General features: G+C 43.1%; 1 pseudogene; it reads left to right on the top strand.

The window, feature by feature from the left end:
* The first annotated feature begins 631 nt into the window (after positions 1-631).
* On the top strand, positions 632-4,773 carry LOC122114979 (annotated as a pseudogene).
* The last annotated feature ends 1,059 nt before the right edge of the window (positions 4,774-5,832 follow it).

Genomic DNA, 5,832 nt, shown 5'->3' with positions numbered 1-5,832 from the left:
CAAAAAAATTAACACTAGATCAACTGTGTGCTTGGTTTCAGTAATCTTTCATCTGATTTAGATATTTAAAATATTTTCTTTTAATAAGAAAGGAAAATAAAGTGAAACTCAAATAAAGAGCCAATAGGGAGAAGGGCAATTAAGGTCATTTCTATAGGTTCAGTTCCTTGACACCATAAATCAACCTATTAATTATCCTTTTTTTGTGACTTTACATAGTTAGGATTCTTTGTTAGCTGTCTCTGCTTCTCCACATCTTCTAGTGAACAGAAGAAATGAAAATTTTGAAATGCTAACCTGAAAGTTATTTGGTTGGAAACCAAGGCAGAATTGTAAGAGTTCACCTTTATGTCAAATGCAGGAATGTTGGATCTTATTCAATTTAATGAGTAATGCAGAATTCCCCACCCCTTCTCTGTGTGTGTATATGTTTGTGTATGAGTAAGATAGACTTCAAGATGACTCATGATGAATCCTCATCTGAAGGCTATTCACTACTTGTCTTAAATCAACTCATGACTAAAATTCATTCTAAGGGTCATAGAGTGTCATGGCCTTTCTCTCACTTCCTTCTAGAATTTCATAGGATATATAGTCATGGTGCTGACGATATGTCTATCTATGGGGAACTATGAAACATGTTATTGGGAGTCCTCTCTTTACCTGGAGCTTTCTCTTTTCCAGGACACCAGACAGGTATCTAGAAGAAGAGGATAGGGAGAGATAAGGGCCAGCCTGAGTTTTCTCTTCAGCAATCAAAGCTTTGTCTCAGCATTATTTTTCTTAGGTTGAGAAAGGGTTTTATTTATTTTTCATGAGTTTTTTATTGTGGAAATACTGTACAGAGGACTTACAGTTACATGAGCAAGGTAATGAGTACATTTCTTATCAAGCATTATTGCCTCCTCCTTCGTTTTTCTCCTACTATCCCTTCCCTCCCATTTGCACAACTACCACCTCCAACACACACACACACCAAAGTTGTAAAGATCATTTTCAACATAGTGTTTTGTACATCTCATTGTTACAATGGGTCAAACTACATCCTTATTTAAGCATTTTGTTTTTTTCCCTTCTCCGAATTAGAGAAGTGTATATACAAGATGCAGGACACTGACATCAAATACAATGAAAATAGCTTATAACGTGGGGGAGGAACATACAAAGAAACAAAAAAAATCACATGGTACATTATAAATATGTTAGAAACAATACAAGAAATAAAAAAACACTTGTGTCCCTATCTTGGGGTTCATTTTGCTTAACATCATCTTATCTGACCTTTTCTGCTTGTCCCAGACATATAGAGCTCCCCTATGACCCAGCAATCCCACTTTGGGGCATTTACCTGAATGATCATAAACAAGACCATACTAAAGCTACCAGCACAACTATGTTTATCACAGCATTATTTACCATAGATAAGATATGGAACCAACCCAGATGGCCCTCAGTAGATGAATGGATCAAGAAAATGTGGTATATATATGCAATGGAATTCTATGCCTCCATCAGAAAGAATGATATCGCCTTATTTGTTAGGAAATGGAAAGACTTGGAAAAAATTATATTAAGTGAAGTAAGCTAGGACCAAAGAAACATAGGTCCCATGGTTTCCCTTATTTGCAATAACTAGTATATGTCAGGTTTTATTTTTTATTTTTATTTTATTTTTTTAATTTAATTTTATTTTATTTGAGAACATACTGTTATTTTTTTAATCTTTAGTGTGTGTGTGTGTGTGTATGTGTGTTGGTCCTGGGGCCTGAACTCGGCCTGGGCACTGTCCCTCAGCTCTTCAGTTCAAGGCTAGTGCTCAACCACTTGAACCACAGCAGCACTTCTGGCTTTTTCTGCTTATGTTGTGCTGAGGAATTGAACCCAGGGCCTCATGCAAGGCAAGCACTCTACCACCTTCCCAGCCCAAATTCATTGACTTCTGACACAATATCAATCATTGTTTCAAACATCTAGCAATCATTCATTAATACATACTGAGCACCTACTGCATCAAATATTATTTTGAACCATAGAACCACAACAATGAGCAAGAGTTATACTTGGTAGATTCTCTATAGGAGGTTATATTTAATGGATTGTCTAGGAAGGCACATGCCAAGAGTGAATTAGTAGTATAAGGGACTGGTAAAAAGAAATTTCCATGAGGGAGAACAATGAAGGAGTAGAGTAGGGATATTTGGCAGGACTTTCAGACCACTGTGCAAGTCTGACAATGTTGCAGGGAGATAAAATGGAGAGAGAGAATTGACTAGGAAAAACCTGGGACTACATCGAAACTTTAAGTATATCTCTGCTAGGCTGATGAGATTCCTAGACAAGAATTTCTCATTACAGAAGCTCTATCTCCTGGAACAGTCAATTTCTAACACTCCTGCTATGCTTAGTTATTGGCTCAGAGAAGCCCGGAGAGCATGTGGCTTGATGTGCAGTAGATCTAGTAGTCATGGCAGCTAGAGTCTGTCAGCTAACTACTTAAGTTCTGTCCTCATCTATGATCAGGAAGTGTGTGAATTGCCGTGGCTGGCACATGGGGAGTGTAAACATTGAGAAGCGAAGCCAAGGGTCCTGTGTGTAACAGTACAGATACCACAAGAGTATTTAGATGGTATACAGTAGTTCATCTGCATTCACTGCCCTTACCAGATAATGTCACCCAAATTTTCTTGTCCTGTTCCTTTCATACAGGTTGAGTTTGGTGGAGGCACAGGCAATAGACAGATAGATTGAAGAGAGAAGAATCCAGTTTGTTCCTGTCCTCCATTTGCCTCTGCTCTTTTCTCAGTTTATTTTGTGGTACAAGCTTGTTCTTTGTGATACTATTTGTGGTCATTGTCATTTTACTCCATAGAATTTATGGTAGGCTTCTGTTACTAACCTCCGTGTAACTTCACTATCCCTTATTTGGCTTTTCAAATTCTTGTAACCACTTTCTCTATTAAATACCTTTTAAAATACCTAGAGTGCTGGTTATACCATGACTAACAGATCTAGTCTGAAATATGGCACAGGGAATGGGTCCCTAATGGACTCATCTAAACTAAAGCCTGGAGAAATGACACAGGCAATTCAAAACATACTGGCAGTGGAGCTGTGGCTCAAGGGTAGAGCACTAGCCTTGAGCAAAAAAGCTCAGGGACAGAGCCCAGGCCCTGAGTTCAAGCCCCATGACTGACAAAAAAAAAATCAAAACCACAGTGGCTGTGGCACCATCATTGGCACAGTGCTTGTGTGCTATGTCTTATTTTAAATGATCTCCTATGCAGTATGAAAAGTGACAGATCCAGTATTGAAACAAAACACCATATTCTGGTGCTGTGGTGACTGGGTTCAATTCTATATCTGTAATCTTTTAGACATATGACCCTGGGCAGTTTACTAAACTCCTTCTACTTCACTATTCTCTTTCACAAAATGGGTATAGTAATAATATTGCCTTCCATGGAAGCTATGAGACCTCATTAGTTTAATATGTGTAGACATCTGTGTATGTTATTTTTTCACATACATTCTAGGTGCAGAATGTATCTATGCTGACATGCAAGCTGAGCCTCTATGAGAAAGAACATTGTGTATAAAATAGATACTACTTAACTTCCAATGAAAATACATTTTTGTTACTTATTGTAGGGTACCTTCTTCTTCATGGCAAGAATTCAATAATTTATGAGGACAGTTATACTTTTGGTCACTGTTAACAAGCTCGAAGGAGCTCAGCCTGGTGGTGGACAAGAGCATGAGGGGGCTGAGGGATGGGGAGGGCAATCATACCTGGGCCCCCCTCACAGAGGACCCCAGACTGAAGCAGTGGAAGTCCTTAACAGGCACGTGATGCATCTATCCACAGTCTTCCACCACCTGCTGCACCTGCTGGCCAAGGAGAGCAGCCTGCAGTGGGCGGTTCGCGCGGGCCAGAGCCACACGGGTCACTGAGCGTCTGTGGTGATGGGCATCTGGGTGGGAGGCAGGGGGGATGCACGCTTACCTCACCCACATGCCACAACACTTGCTCATCTCGCAGCTGAACATGTAGGAGGAGGACTTGGTCATCGTGGCGGTGCTGATCGCCAAGACTGACCCACGATGTAACAGAGAACACTGAGGCCTTGTTCCCCTTGGAGGAGATCCGTTCTGCACTCCTGGAGGTCGTCTCTCTTCCCCCTCATTTCCACCCAGACTTCTCCCACCTCCCCCAAGGAGAGAGTCAGATGCAGGACCTCACAGAACCCCGACCACTGCTTCCACGTGAGGTGCGCACAGTCCAAGGGCGTGTGCCACCCACCTGCAGCTGGAGGACCTCATCCGCATCCTGGCCCAACCCAACTTCCCGAACTCCGTGAAGAGGTTTGCCCCTGCAGCGGCCCACGGAGGACTTGGACGCGCCTGGAGTTCTCTCAGCTGCACCTGAGCCTGCTTGTGGAGTCCATCATCATGTGTTCTCGGGACAAGCCCCTTGACTGGCTCCTGGGGCACACTCTGAGGGTGAAGGTCTGCAATCCCGAGAAAAGAGCGAAACAATGTGACCAGCCGAAGGCCAACCTGCGTATCCACACCAAGCAGTCCCTCTTCCAGCATGTGGCACGCACTCCTCACTGGCGCACGAGGCCCAGAAACGCAGACTTTGGGAAGCAAGCCTTGCGGAAGGAGCAGGTGAGGCCTCCCGCCGAGGTGAACACCTGCATTTCTCCCTGGAGAAGGCCAATCCGCGGGAGGACTTCTGGGCTTCCGAGGGTGTTTTATGGCCAGCTATTCTGAAGCCCATGTGGCTAAAGATGCTTTAGAGGGCCAGGAGCGTCCACCCTGCCCAACGCGCTCCTCCGGATGCTGAGCTCAGGCAGCTGGGGTCCGCCTCTGGCCCAGAGGAGCTGGTGCATCAGGCCAGTTTAGAAGAGCCTTTTTCCTGGGCTCCCGCAGTCTCTGGCTCCAGCACTGGAATGCATACCCTACTTAATGTGCTGTGTTTTTTATTCTTGGATACATTTGAAATATAGTTATATCCTGTTACTTTTCAGGCTATTTTTTTCTATGAGGAGAGGTGGTGGTTTTTTTCCCCCCTATTATATCACTGACATGTTTTTCTGTTCTGTTGTATTAGTCTGGGAAGGGAAAGCCAGTGTTTTTCTTTCAATTACAAATTGACTCAGGGAGTTCTCTTGACATTTTACATAAAAAGCGGTAGGCCATTATAACCAAGGCATCCTATTCTAGTGCATACTGCTTAAAAGAAGGCCAAATCTGTAGGCACTTCTGTGTTTCTTTGGGCGTGTGATGACGTTTGTGATGCAGGTGGGATTCTGCACAGTTGCCAGGAGGCTGCGCGATTGGTGTCATTCTGCTTGGTAAGCAAGATCCCTGCCTTTGCTCTCCATCAATGATCCATTCTCTGCTCCTCCGACTCCCCATCTCGGTGTCTTGGTATCATTTAGAGCAGTGCACGATTTCACTTGTAAGCAATACTAGGCATTATTGCTAATGATCTCTGGGTTGTGGCTGATAATGAGCTACAAATTTCCATATGTATACATACATATCATATACTGCTAAAGACAACTGGGCAAGACACTAGAGGTTGCTTTGCTCATATCAGAGGTCCTACCTCGGATTCTTCACTGGCGGCATCCGGGTGTGAAAACCTCTGACGCTACCACAAAGGGATATCCCTGGAATGAGCACTGAATCCAGCACAATGCAGAACTTGAGAATAACTCTTACATAACAATTTTTTGGTGGTCAAAGACATGCACACATTGTAGAAAAAAAAAAAAACTCAAGAGCCTATATTCTTCCTGGCAATTATATTGCTTTCTAAGCTCT

The sequence above is a fragment of the Dipodomys spectabilis genome, unplaced genomic scaffold (genome assembly GCF_019054845.1).
Source record: "Dipodomys spectabilis isolate Male_0828 unplaced genomic scaffold, ASM1905484v1 ptg000115l, whole genome shotgun sequence".
Classification (NCBI taxonomy): domain Eukaryota; kingdom Metazoa; phylum Chordata; class Mammalia; order Rodentia; family Heteromyidae; genus Dipodomys; species Dipodomys spectabilis.
Note: the sequence above shows the minus strand (reverse complement) of the source record. Positions and strands in the feature narration are given on the sequence as shown.